General features: G+C 36.3%; 1 long non-coding RNA gene across 1 annotated transcript; it reads right to left on the bottom strand.

The window, feature by feature from the left end:
• Nucleotides 1–5,794: 5,794 nt before the first annotated feature.
• LOC128152475 (uncharacterized) lies at nucleotides 5,795–10,516 on the bottom strand. The gene is made up of 3 exons (XR_008238670.1): nucleotides 10,371–10,516; nucleotides 9,420–9,786; nucleotides 5,795–5,859 (listed from the first exon to the last, which is right to left on the bottom strand). It is a non-coding gene; the product is annotated as an uncharacterized LOC128152475 (long non-coding RNA).
• Nucleotides 10,517–11,979: the final 1,463 nt, after the last annotated feature.

Raw genomic sequence — 11,979 nt, 5'->3', positions numbered from 1 at the left:
ACTCTTAGAATTTAGGGCAGAAGGACTAACAATTTAAGTTTATATATCTAAAAAACAATAGGCTATTCATCTCTGAATATAATCAGATGATAATATGCTTTCAGCTGTGATTCAACATAAACATGGAACTCACAATGGAACTTTACAATGCTTAGAATTAATCATGTTCTTAAATGCTTCCCTTCAGTAGATGATGATTTAGACAGAACCAGGTTGCAATATAAGACTGTATCACACATTATGTAAGTACTGAATAACATATTTTAAAGGGATTATTATTTCGAAGTAGAGGTAGGGAAGTTGTGACAAAGAACAGGAAGACTATTCAACAAAAATATAAGTAGGAAAGCTGAAGGGCCTCAGAACTTTTTATTCCAAAAACAACTAGTAGAATGTCTAATACAACACCAGTCTCTTTTTTTTTTTTACCATGTCTCCTCCAACAATTACATAACTTCATAGCTTGTCCTTTTAACTGCACAGAACAACCCAGATTTAATACCATTGTGAGTAAAATATGTTCTGCTTTATATGGCAAAAAGTGTCAAAACTGATTCGTTTTGCCTTTAAAATCATTTCTATAAAAGAGCAAAAATATAAATTCAGGAACAAAAGTGTAGATATATTTATCTGGGCATACTCAGTACCTAGCTCTCTTTTCATTAGATAGTTCCCTTGCTCACTAAATACAGATAATTCTTCAAAACATATTACTCATTGGGAAAAAAATAAAATTACTTCCAAAATTTTCAGGCATTTTTCATCTTCTTTACTTTCTTTTTAAAGACATATTTTTTTAAAGTTACCTGATAATCAGCAGGGTCAGGAATACAAAAATCTTGCTTTTTCAAAACATGTAAACATCAAGGAGCTGAAGATCCAAATACTACTGTCCTTACACATGCCAAATATATAATTTTTTTTTTTTTTAACTTTAATTTGCAATGCTATGGGGATTTCACCATTGGGCTACAATGACCATTTAAGTGCTGAATCAGGTATTTCATGGTGTGAAATCTGTCTAGAGGAAAAAAGGCTTTTTTGCTGTAACTGATATCAGAGTTACACTAAACATCATTGGTCCAAGCCCAATATGGGTTGCCCTCCTCTTTTTCTTTATGGTCTGAAAAGGTAATTCTTCTGGAAATCTCCCTATCCCCCTTTTTCTTTTTCTTTTTTTTTGATATAGGGGAAACTACTGTACAGACTCACATAACAATTGAGATTATACTTTGTACTGAAGTAGGCTTATACGAGAGGAAACTAATAAAAGATTTGGACTGATAGCAGGGAAGCAAATTGTACTGAGTAATCTCTGATGACAGTGTTTAGACTTGGGGCATCTAATGAGATGCACAGCTACGTTCAACAGAAGAGGACAAGCAGAAGGCTTCCGGGTGTACTTTAAAGGCTTGCTAGTAAGGAGTTGACATGTGAGCTGAAAAGCTATTTCAAAATTAACATCTGTCAACAGCAAAGGAGAGAGGAGTTAAGACTGTATCCTCAGCAACGCTGGTAAATATAGAAAGAATGAGTATCACCTTCTGAGTAATGTCCTTAACATTATTCAGAAGAATCAGACAAGGGCTTTTATGTCAAAAACTTGAATACATGGTAACATGGTATCTTGAGTCTCTGTAATTACTATCAGCACACACACACCCAAAAAGTCTCAGAACACTCACCCCAAAGTATGGGGGGGTTGGGGGGGGGGTAATCTTCTGTCCGGTCTCTTAATTTAATGGCTCCAGCTTGGTCATGCAGTTCAGCACAGAAAACGTAAAAGGTGCCACGGGCAATACCTCTCATTCTGACTGATCAGGGTCTGCAACCAGGTGTGTGGTAAGATCTGGGGATGACATTGTGGTGTCATTCAGAAGGTATTTCAGTGCAGGGTGTAAATGGCACATAAAATAGTGGTAAGACACACATAATTTACATAGATGTAAATATAATTTACATAGATGTTGCACAGGCAACTGGCCTGCAAGTCAGTGGATAAAACACAACCACTACAGTTGTCAAGCAGAGCAAAAAGTGAGCTTCAAGGAAACCAGAGTTGCAAATTATTCATGACACATGAGCACTTGAGGACAAAACAGAGAAGCAAACGCAAAAAAGCTACAGAGGGCACCAAGTCTCTGTTCAACACAGTGACTGGTCACAACAGATGACCAAAAAGAACTGGTATGCCACCAAGTACCATTGACTTTACATCATCATGCACCAACCACAAAAGAGCATGCTATGGGAATGTGTCTTTTAGGGATGCATTCTACCACTTGCCCTTCCATCCACATACCACTACTAAACTGGTGTGAGATACAATCTTGCCAGCAGAGTGAAAGCATAATTCACTATTCATGTATTCACTTATGTAAAATCACGCTTTCCATATTTAGATTGCATCTTTGGTATTTTGTTGATAGTTAGCTATAGAGCTTGTATTTTAGAGACACAGCCTTATTTAATAGCCTCAAAAGGGGAAAAAAGAAGAAATCCAGCATCCACAGATACTATTCATATTGCTTCTTCATTAGGTAGCAATCCTATAAATGAGACAAACCAAACATGCTATTATAAATCAATTTGCATAGATAAATAAGTGTTCATATTTCCTAGAAACCCAAATTAATGGTGAATTAGAAACTATATCTGCAGTCCTTTGGCCAAAATCCAATACATACATTTTTTCTAATTCTTAGAGTATTTTCATTTCAAATTAATTTTTTATTTACTGTATTTTCAATTACAAGATTAAATACTAATGTCCTAGAATATCAGTCTTACCAATATTAGGTTGTGTACCCTGAATACCAGCAGTATTTGGATTAACTGCAAACCTAGTGTTTTTTCTAGCTTGCAGTCTTGAGTAAATCGAACAGCAGTTTAACCAAATAGAATCTTTTTCATTGCTCATGTTTTGTAGGACCCGAGAGCTGTGTGTGGTTCATTATATGTGCCAGGAGCTGGTGCAATTGATTTCTCAGGTGGAAATCTCTAGTGAAGCACAAGGGGACAAAATATGCCAATGACAGCCTACAGCACATTCAGAAACTACATAAACAGAAAGTGCTTACATCAGTACAGTAAGTTTACAGTATTCTTTCTTTCTCTTTTAATAAATTCAGACACAGTGGCAGCTACCAGCTTAAATCTGTCTGGTCACATAGGAGTGATTTTCAACCATGTATTAACGGCAAGCATTAACACCACTTGATTGTGCAAAATACTTTGCACGTATGTGCACAAATACATAGCCATATGAATAGCTGAAAATATGCAAAATGTTTATTCAGTCAACCCATGCATTAGTGGTATAGCTATAGACATTTTCAAAGACATGCCTGCCTTTGAAAAATTATGCTGTCCATTTGCAATTTAGATCACTGCTGTCTCTATACATGGTGTATATTGAATACAAACAACATTGCTGAAATTAAAGTATTTTTATACTCAGATACTTAAATACCACAAGCCAACTAGTATGCATAGAAAAACAATGAAGGGATGAAGGATTGTAAATTTACTGTAAATATATTTTAGGGGAAAAAATGTCAGCTTTATGGACTGTCATGGTTTAACCCCAGCCAGCAACAAAGTACCACGCAGCTGCTCACTCACCTCCCTCACAATGGGATGGGGGAAAGAATCAGAAGAGTAGAAGTGAGAAAACTCGTGGGCTGAGATAAAGGGAGTTTAATAGGTAAAGCAAAAACCGCGCACACAAGCAAAGCAAAACAAGGAATTCATTCACCTCTTCCCATCGGCAGGCAGGTGTTCAGCCATCTCCAGGAAAGCAGGGCTCCATCACGCGGAACGATTACTTGGGAAGACAAATGCCATCGCTCCAAACGTCCCCCCCTTCCTTCTTCTTCCCCCAGCTTTATCTGCTGAGCACAATATCATATGGTCTGGGATATCCCTTGGGTCAGTTGGGGTCAGCTGTCCCAGCTGTGTCCCCTCCCAACTTCTTGTGCCCCCCCCAGCCTCCTCGCTGGTGGGGTGGGGTGAGAAGCAGAAAAGGCCTTGGCTCTGTGCAAGCCTTGCTCAGCAGTAACGAAAACATCCCTGTGTTATCAACACTGTTTCCAGCACAAATCCAAAACATAGCCCCAGCCAAAATACTATGAAGAAAATTAACTCTATCCCAGCCAAAACCAGCACAGGACATAAGTTGTGCAATGCCAGTTGGTCTTGGTGCCTGAGATTTATCGTTGGCATGGAGCAGAGTCCCTGGCTAACTAAATTTAATATAGTTAGATGTAAACTAGGCAAAAAAAAGTCTCACTGAAAGTCAACGTATTCCTAAGTCATATGACTTCTAAAATCCTACTCAAAACACGTGACAAGAACTAATATTCCTCCATGAAATCATTTTTCAGTCACTAATACAAACGTCAAATTTACCTACATTGGCTTGTGCTCACCACCACAGCAAAAAACAGGTAAAACAATTTACGTATGCAGACTTGGGTTTAGACTGATTCATTTGAATATTCAACCTTGCTTTTTTTTCCCTCGTGTTTTATTTTCAAGAAATAAAAGCTTCTGAAGTATAAAGCAGCGGGGTGGGCCTTTAGAGTTGCTAAAATTTAGCTATAAACTATTCAAAGCCTGGTTCTATATAACATAATCTATGTCACAGATTGCAACATAGATTATTTGGGAATTTAAAAATTAAAATCAACAAAGTAAAAATCATACAGAAAATTTTAGTTGAATATAAATTGTGAGAAAAGAAGAAACTGCCTTGATGGCCTGATAACCCAAACCAGTAACTTTCTGAAGAGAAACTTCCTGAAAGTGTTTAAGAAAAGCCAGACTTATGCTTATCCAGCTATAATTTCAGAATACATTATTACTGAGTAAGAATAAAAAAACCAGAAAGATAATCTAATTAAGAGAGACAAAATTAGTTTTTGTCTCAAAAACTTGGGCAAATATCTCATGCTGCTGAAGATAAATACAGATGGGAAGAAAAATAGGCCTTTAATAAAATAACAAGGAAAGACAGATGGGAAGGAAAGGTTTGTTCTAACCTGTACTCCAGCATATGCATATTGCCAGCTTCATATTTGCTGAGTATTTCCTGATAATTTTAAAAATCAGTTTTCACATTTAGTCATGGAGTGGTGAAAATGTCACCTTGGATCACTAGCAACCGAAAGCCATTAGTTAGCTTGGTGACACACACACACACACATATATATATAAATTAAAGATACTGTTAAACATCTTTTGTGCTTCAGAAAGGGAGTAAACACCTCAGACATGATGAAATCCAGCACCTGACCTACAGTTCAGTGAATATCTCCTTTGAATATACAACAATACCCACTATAAGTGCACACACCGTACATGTTGCATTGGTTTACGTACTTAAAAGCAATTTCACTTATTTCTGCCATCATGCTTTCAGAGCACACACCTAAGTATTATGCATTACCTGAACAAAATTTATAACCACTGAAATGCCTGTGAAACCTCCTCCATGCATTGCATGTGGAATAACATGAGATTCAAATTTCTCATTTACATGAGAGTTTTGAAGCGTATACATGAACCCACACATTTGGTCCACAAATACTTTTATGTCCGAGTTGTATTCATATAGATCACATAAACATCAACAGTTAGACTAAACAATGCAAAACCACACAGAAACAATTAAGTAGTCACAGAACACCACAATTATTATTTCTTGACAGTTATCTTACTGTTGTATTATTCAGGTTATTAAAATTCAGGTTATTATAACACTTAAGAGTGAAGAAAAACACGTATGGCTGGCTTTGAACTGTTTTCCCTCTTCTGAAACTGACTTTTCATTTCATATTGCCCAGGTCCCAGAAAACCCTGACAAAAATATAACTAATGTCATAAATGTCTACATATATAAGTAAAACAACAATTGCTTAATGTATGTATAAACTTCATGTGAAGTTAAAAGTGAACCCATCCACACGTTTCATCTTAAGGTAAATATAAATGAACTACTAACCAGTCAATGGCAGGATGTGGGGGCATATGGAGTCTTGAGATCTCTCCAAGATCTTATAAAAGCATATTTCGTGATTATGTTATTCTCTAAAGGAGCTTAGTACCTTTGCCCCAGGCAATAACTACCTTCCCAACACACTAAAAGTTTTAAGTATGTTATCAAGTAAACCACTTGTGCGTTTCATTGTTTACAAATATAACCACAAAATTACTATTAAGTTTTACTTATTAAAATTTTCCAGTTTGTGGTTTTTTTTACTCCCTTGTTTGAACACTTTACAGCAAAACTAAGGTTTAATGGAAAGTTCTAAGGCTTTGGCACATTTTCTCCATAGTTCAGAGCACTCAAATGTGGTATCATGCTTCATAGTGCAGCCAGAAATCTACTACATGATTCTACATGAACCAAGACAATAACTTGGAAATTTTTGCTCATGCGAGATTTGTATTAAAGACTACATATAGCTTGCATGAATCTGTTTTGCTTTGGAGAAAACAAGACCAGAACTTGTGAAACGTGATAAACCTGCAGAAGAGCACTGCTTGTTTTGTTAGAATATAAACACAACAAAATAAATTAATAATAAATCTCTATACTGGAACATCAAATAAAAGGACGGTTTTTCTAGCCACCTCCATGCTACATGATAATACAAATTCCTGCAATACCAAATTGTATTTTGTGAGGTAATTTACAGAAAAAAAATTGTGCAGCACAGGTAGAATAAATTAATCCAAAATTATTTCACATTTAACAACCCACATCTGTCTTGCACGTTGACAAGGTATTGGCACATGCAGAGGTTTCTAAACCATTGCTGTTATCATCACTATTTTCTGAGTCTACAGAAGTAAGAGCATAAACACAAGTGTTTCCTCTCTCATAAAAAGTACAATAAATTGTATTTAAGTACAATTTTAAGTAAACGCTGGTTGTTTAAACTATTTTTGGTATGGATTTTATACCAACTCAGCATTTTCTTAAATTACTATAGTATTGTATATTCAATAACAGGAAAGATTGCTATTAGAATACAACACGCTAGTGGTTTTTTGTGACCTGTAAATGGTGATTGATTGTCTAATTCATAGTACATTCCTTCCATCTTACACAACTGCAGAGATTTTGCATCTGCAAAACTTCTTCATACAGTTGCAACATAAATTTACATTAACCTGAGTTACCACGTATTCTGTGTTTCAGAAAAAAGATCTGTTCTGCACAATCAAACACAGGAATTTATTAAAAATCAAACAGCTTTAGATCAAGCAAGCCTCGTACAAAGAGATCACATGGCTAAAGAAGATAGAAAACCAACTTTGGAGTTGATCTGCAATAGTAAAATGAACGATGCTGTCCTTCAAATTATGTACCTGGAACAAAAATTTTAAAAAATTCAGAGCAAAACTAAGTCACAAGTATTTTATAAATTGTATACAAATTGCAATAGTATGTGCCAACAATTTTTTTAAATCTCAGAAAAGATAATTTTTAACGCGGTGTTTATGCACAGAGCTGTGCTAATTTGTCTCCTCCTTAGCTTGACTGGATCATAACAGTTCTGAATTTGAATAGCAGCATAAGAACAATATGAGATTCGTATATGCATTCCTGTCAGCCTGGCCACTCCCCTCTGTTACAAATGTCAGAGCTTGCAACTGGCATTCAAAGCCATTTCCAGCAGCTCAAGAGGAAATATGTTTTGAAGAGACCTGAATAATGATAGTTCAATTGAGAACACTTCACATATAGTCCTAATGTGCCTGTTACTTAAAATACTTCACATAGGTGGGATCTGAAACATTTTAACTCTTATGTTATAGAGACTCGGGCTAATAATGCACATGCAACTTTTCCACTCCATCTACAAACCTTAAGACCCATGAGGTTTCCAACTAAATATGTAAATCTATGAGAAAGTATTCCAGAAATTGTTAACATTTATTGTATAATCATTTGTCTCTTCTTTAATTTGGAGGAAAACCAATTACTAGTATTTGTAGTGAATATTAATAAGCAACATCAACTACTTATGATGATATGGGACTCTTACAATGTTCTGTCCCACACTGCAAATATGGCAATGAAGAAAGATCAGTATCTTCATTGCTAACAAAGCCTACCCAATCATGGGAGATGAAATTATGTCCGGTCTCCAAGACAGAAAGTTAACTTAGAAGGTGCAAGTAAAAAAATAATAGACACATTTTTCTTCATTTTCCAATTTGAGAAGTTTACTAGTTTTACGGACAGCAAAGCCTGTACAAGTATGTAAAACACATTGTTATACTAGACACTTAATAGGATCTCAGCCTTCTCAGGAGAAAATTGTAATTATTTCAATCAGTGATAAACACAATGTTGTAAATTAATTCAGAAATATCGCTTACAATAAAATTCAGTTATATCAGACATTTTCCTAAATCTTAAAAATCAGCATGTTCTACTTTAGTACTATGCATTTACCAAATTTTTATTCCATCTGGTAAGATCTGTTTATATTATAATAGGGTTTTTTATAAAGAGCACAGAAAACTGCTATATGCAAGTTATTCACTACAGTAGGCAAGAATTAATTTTGTTCAGAGCAAACTCTGCTATAAAAAGATACTACTACAATTAATTAAGTTTGACAGATTTTAATCATCATTCTCACATTTTTACCCTTTCATTAAATTGATATCATTATTATACAGGCTGTTCTATTGAATCATTTATCAGGAAACAGAATACTTGAACTAGCATCAGAGCATTTTGCAGTCTAGAATGGGTGGGAACACATATCAGACAAATGTAGGACTATTTAAGCACACAATTACATTTGTTATCAGGTATAGACTTCGTGAGAGTTTAGAAACTTTTTATTCTATGCTGTATGACAAGCAAAACATGAAAAAAACCTGCAAATTTTGCTTACAGCTTTTTTAGCTATTCAGATACCTATGAATAGAATTATAATCAGTGGTAGAAATACAAATCAGACAGTCATACCAGTGCTTTTACTTGAATGATTTTTTTTTTTTTTCCTTACAGAAAGTGTCACTGTATATTTTGGAAGTATTAAAACATTGAACCAGTCCAACCATGAAATATAATACATTTATTTTGTATACTGGAAGAATCTATTGTATATTTACACTGTCTTGAATCTAAAAATCTGGAATGTCTGCATATGGATTACTGAAGTAGATTCTTAGTAAATTCACTTGTATTTGAAAGCATTTTCATCCCTATTTTAACGAAGAAACAGGAACCTTAACATAGATTTTAATCCTAAACTTAAGCAAAACAGATCACTGAAACTGGTTTACAAGTTATCCACAAGACCTTTACTTCCTCCCCAAGAACATAAACAAATACTTCAACAAAACACCGATCCAACATATTAAAAACAAGTATATACATAAATGCTTACAATCAGTTTGACATAAACAGTCCCAGTGACAGACCCAGAGCTTCCAGGACTCCCAGCTCATCCAAGTCTGGTGGGGACAGAGGAAGCCTTTGTGTCGAGGCAGTCTCTCCAAGAAGACCCTGCCAAGCAGGGATGATCTGAGATAACCTACTTCCAATCCTGTGAGGGCTTTGCAAGTCCCCAATCCCCAGCACAGCCTCACCTTGCCTGTGAGGCTGAGGAAGAAATGCAAGTCCTGCTGACAGCTTGCAGGCTCCAAGTCCATGGCTCAGTGAAGCTGCTAAGAGGTCTGGCAAGAAACGAAGTCACCAACTGCTGTGTAGGGTCAGGAATGACTGACAAAGGACACATATCATAGAGCTACATCCTAAGAATGAGAATATTTTGATCATTTTTAGCTTCTCTTACCAACAAAACCCTGAACTTCAGACTATTTGTTGGCAACCACGTACAGGGAACACAGGACAAGTCCCACCATGAAAAAAAAATATTGGGCAGGAAACAGAAAGCATAGAATTAAAGTGAAGAGCACCATGCTTTCCATAACCTCAATTTTGTTGTTCAGCATTCCGTATATAAATAATTTTAAATGAAACCAAGAAAACTACTAGTTTGCATATGCAGAACCTTTACTTTGGTTTAAAGGGACAGGAGGAGAAAATAGAATGAAAAAGCTTGTAGGTCAAGACAAAGACAGGGAGATTACTTAGCAATTACCATTAAGGGCAAAGCAGACTCAGCTTGGGGGAAATTTACTTTATTGCCAATTAAAATAGATTCAGGGAGTGAGAAACAAAAAGACAAACATTAAAACAACACCTTTCCTTCCCACTTTTCCCAGGCTCAACTTCACTCCAGTGCAGACATCTTTACCCAACCCAAAGTGGCACAAGGGGATGGGAGTTACAATCAGTACACATTGGTTTCTCTCCTCCACTCCTTCCTTCTCACCCTTTTCCTCTACTCCAGCATGGGGTCTCCACAGGCCACAACTCCTGTCAAGGAAAATCTGCTCCAGCATGGATTCTGCATTAGCTGCAGTCCTTCCAGAATATCCATCTGCTCCAGCATGGGTTCTTCACAGGCTGCAGGGGAAAATCTGCTCTGATGCCTGGAGCACTTCCTCCTCCTTCTCTGCTGTTTCTCACTCTTTTTGCCCCCCCCTCCTTTGTCTGCCTGACATTTTCTGCCTCTTTTAAAATATGTTTGCACTGAGGCACCAACTTGGCTGATGGGCTCAGCTCTGTCGTGGTGGGTCCATTGCAGAGGCATGTGGAAATGTCTGTGTCTGGCAGGAGGCAGTCCCTGACCTCTTCCCACAGAGGCCACACCTGCAGCCTCCCCACCCCACTACCAAAACCTTGCACACACACCAAATACAAGTCAATTAATGGAAATCCAAGGACATAAGAAAGTCTTCCTCAGGAGTTTACCTACTGGATAAAAAAACAACCGACTCAACCTGAGTAAGACAGAAGCATATACTTAAAAAATAATGGATAAGGGTAAATAAGGGTGATTAAAAAAAAATATACACCTTTACATAGTTATGCTTTCTTATAGCTATACTAACTTAAATTTAACTTGCAGTCAGACTCTAGTTCTGGAGGAAAAAAAAAAAAAAAAAGAAAAAAATTGAATCCTGAAAAGACACCTATTCTTGACCACACACAACCATTTGCTTTACTTAAAGTGTGTTTAAATCCCACTGTATCATTATCCTGGAGTGGTCTGTCTGTAGTCAATATATTCATTATTTGAAACCCATTTTACTCATTAACTCCATCAGCATGTGGTAATATTACCTATCTTATAAGAAAAAAAAAATTTATGTATAACAGTTACAGCATGGCTGCATTAATGTTACCTCAAAAAAATTTACAATCAGGAAGTTAAAAAGTTACTTTATTTTGAAGAATGCCAACTGCATTACATGCTTCTACCTGGTTCAGTCATTGCTCCTTCGCTTTAGTATCTTATAGCTTGATAAATCTTTTACTTGTTAAATACATGTTACTAAATACTCTGCATGAGAATGCAGAGAGTGGCCAGGTAATGCTAATGAAAAAGAAAGAAGTTCTTCAAGATGTTTTACTCATTTGTACTCCTTTTTGATGGAGTATCTGATATGCAAGACATGCTCAGAATTCCCCCAGCCAGAGCTGACAAAAGAGGCTTTCAATCCACAAACCTTTGCAAGATGGCCATTTCTTGTGAAAGTACGTACAGTGTTCCTTCTTCTGCTCTTTCATCATATTCACATTTTAGGAATGCAAAAGATGGTATCAGTGATGCAAAACTCCGTAGAGTACAGGTATGATTTGGGACTCTACAACCATTTATAACATTTCTTAGTGAAACTAATTATCTCAATCAAGTTTTTTACCGTTTTCACATAGTTTAGAAACTTGCTGCCAAAGAACTTAATCCTTACTACCAACCTTGGGCTTAGCAATGCTTAAAAAGCCAGTCCCTGGGCCAAAAAAGATGCTGATGGATGCCTCACATGTGAATATTTACCAGTGGGGATAGTTAAACATGCAGTGCTCCCACGCACAAA

Source organism: Harpia harpyja, chromosome 2 (genome assembly GCF_026419915.1).
Source record: "Harpia harpyja isolate bHarHar1 chromosome 2, bHarHar1 primary haplotype, whole genome shotgun sequence".
Lineage (NCBI taxonomy): Eukaryota > Metazoa > Chordata > Aves > Accipitriformes > Accipitridae > Harpia > Harpia harpyja.
The sequence above is the reverse complement of the archived record's forward strand: the minus strand, read 5'-3'. Positions and strand labels throughout refer to the sequence as shown.